We start from the raw sequence: 3,075 nt of genomic DNA on the forward strand, positions 1-3,075 counted from the left end.
GTTTTACCCATTTCTCTAGCTCTACAAGAAAATATTAAAATAATTCAGATACACTGGTTGTTAAATGGGGAGGGAGGAGGATGAATTAAAAAGTTACTCTAATTTAAACAAAATTAATAAAGAAATGTTCTGTATAGTTTTTTTCCTGTTTCTACTTCTAATCACTTATCATGCAAATGAAAGCAGTAATGGAAAATGTAAAGAAAACAAATTCTGCAATATAGTGAAACCCGTACCCAGCAAGAGATAAGATTGAATATCAGAAGGAAAGGGTCTGAAAATTAGCTGTCTGTACAATAACTGGGAGGGAAAACTGTTTTATTTAGCCTGGAGGGATTTTTTGTAGCAAACTGACTAAATTAAAATCCAGTCTATTAAATCCAGTATCATACTAGAAAATGCCTTTTCCTTGCACTTTTAGATAAATTTTCATTGATCTCATTTTACGCATGATTACATTTTTAATGAGTTGTGCAATATTTCCAGGCTAATTTTAAATCCCCTCTCTCCTCCCCCCCTCCCCGCCCCACTTACTGCTTGCGGGATTAACATTTCTGATAAATTGTTGGACCAGAAAGAAGGAGCATTACCAAGATGAAATAAATTACCTCTATTTTTTTGCAGCTCTAAAGTGATAATAGGAGAATACAAATGCCCACTGTCTATGCCACATCTATTTTCCAATTCATTTCACAACAACTATTATTTTATTTTTATGTAATAGGCATGTTACCTTGTATTCATTATAAATGAACCTGAACAGTACATAGTCAAGTAGAATAAAAAAAATTTCACTCCAACACTGGTCAAGTAAACTTAGTGTATGACCAACAAAGAAGGAATGGCCAAAAGGAGCAACTTCATAAACTAAAGAAAATGGAAACAATTAGAAAATCTATGCACTAAGAGTTTTTAACAAATTGACACTGTTTAAAATTAACTTTCAAAATACAAAATAATATTGTTTATAAATGCTTCAAAAGATCCATTCCCATATGAGACAGGAGGCTGAGAAAGTGTGAAAACCTTAGGAAAGTAAGATCATTTTTCTCCATTAGCATCTTCAGGCCTGTATGTCGAGAAGAAAGATGATTTGATGGGAGACACTTGAATTCCAGCCTCTATTCTAGAAAGAAAGTCAGAAACCACTAAAATTGGGACCTATGACCAAGACCTTTACAAGAGTTCTTAAACATTTGTGCTTCCCCCACTTTAGTTATTTTATAACTCCCTATCTGATTCCCTGTGATGACTAAGAGTAAAACTCTGTAAACAGATTAATATTTCTAATTCAAAGACTGATTACAAGAATAAACAAAATTAATCTCAGTTCTATAGTGTTTACAAGAGTTATACCTAAAAGACAGATCTTGAAAGATTGAAAATAAGAATATAGGAAAAGACTGTCCAGGCAAATACTAACCAAAGAAAACAGTAATTTTAGTGATTTATAGTAATTTTAGTATCAAAGTACAAATTAAATCAAAAAGCTTTAAAAGGAAAAAAAAGGAAAACTCCACAAGATTTTATTTATATACATATGTATACATATGTGCATTTGTATATATGCACATAAACATACATACTTGGACACACGTGTATATGCATGCACAAAGTATTAACTTGTATGCTCCTAATACAATATAGCTTCAAACTATAAAAACAAAAACTGACAGAATTATCAGGGGAAAGTGATAGAGGAAAGATTCAACATGTTAAATGAGACCTGGAAGGGGTTAAAAAGAGACACATCTTGGACCTCTAGAGATGAAAACTATAATGCATGAGATGACAAATACAGTGTATGGGATTAACAGGAGATTAGACAAAGAAGAAAAGATTAATAAACTGCAAGGCATAGCAATAGAAACCATCCAAATGAAACAGATGTTAAACACACACACACACACACACACACACACACAAAATGAACAAAGTATCAGTGAACCATGGGACAACCTCAAATGGCCAAATATGACTGACATCCCTGAAAGAATGGGGAGCAAACAATATTTGAACAAATGGCTAAAATTTTTCCAAATTTGAAAAAATACATTTTGTGGGTGGCAGCCAGCCTGGAGAGAGTGTCATGAAGGCCTCAGGCACACTATGAGAGTACAAGATAGTGGGGCCCTCCCTGCCCACCCCCAAATGCCACTCACCATCCCTCTACCACATAAAAATCTTTGCACCTAATCATGTTGTTGCCAAGTTCCAAATTCTGATACTTTGTGTCTCAGCTGAATAAGATGAAGTCTTCAGGGGAAACTGTCTACCATGGGCAGATGTTTAAGAAATGCCCCCTCCAGGTGAAGAACTTCAGTATCTGGTTGCACTACAGCTCCTACAATGGCACCCACACATACCAGGTGTACTGGGACCTGACCGCAAGCACTGTCACTCAATATTATCATGACACAAGTTCCCAGCACAGCACCTGGGCCCACTCCATCCAGATCATGATAGTGAAGGAGATCACAGCCAACAGGGGCCACCTGTCAATGGTCAAGAAGTTCCACAACTCCAAGTTTCTGCTGCCCCACTGGGTCCTACATCGCCAACATCAGCCATGCTTCACCATCAAAAAGCCCAACATCTTCTTTTAGATACAGGGCCCTCTCCATCCCCAGGTCTGCCAAAATAAACTCCCTGGGGGGAAAGACCCAAGAAGATCAGTGAACCCCAACCATAAGAAAAATGAAGAAAACTAAGACACATCATAAGCAAATTGCTTAAAATCAGTGATAAAGAGGAAAATGTGCAAAGTAGTCAGAAGGAAGAAAAAAAGTCACATTATGTTCAAAGGATGAGAAACAGCAGGTTTCTCATCGGAAGCAATGTAAGCTAGAAAATAGTGCAATAGCTTTAAAGTACTGACTGGGGGGAGGGGAGGATGTGAGGGGAAGACAGTGAAAATAGATAGAAAAATGAAGGTGAAACAAGGACCTTATCCAAACATAAAAAACTGAAAGAATTAATCACCAATAGACCTGCACTACAATAAATAGTAAAGTAAGTGCCTCCAACAGAATGAAAATGATACCAGATGAAAACCCAGATACACACAAAAGAAGG

General features: G+C 36.4%; 1 pseudogene; it reads left to right on the top strand.

Annotated features, from left to right (window-relative positions):
- Positions 1-2,089: 2,089 nt before the first annotated feature.
- Positions 2,090-2,606, top strand: LOC130839205 (60S ribosomal protein L18a-like; annotated as a pseudogene).
- The last annotated feature ends 469 nt before the right edge of the window (positions 2,607-3,075 follow it).

This window comes from Hippopotamus amphibius, chromosome 16 (genome assembly GCF_030028045.1).
Source record: "Hippopotamus amphibius kiboko isolate mHipAmp2 chromosome 16, mHipAmp2.hap2, whole genome shotgun sequence".
NCBI classification, from domain to species: Eukaryota; Metazoa; Chordata; class Mammalia; order Artiodactyla; family Hippopotamidae; genus Hippopotamus; species Hippopotamus amphibius.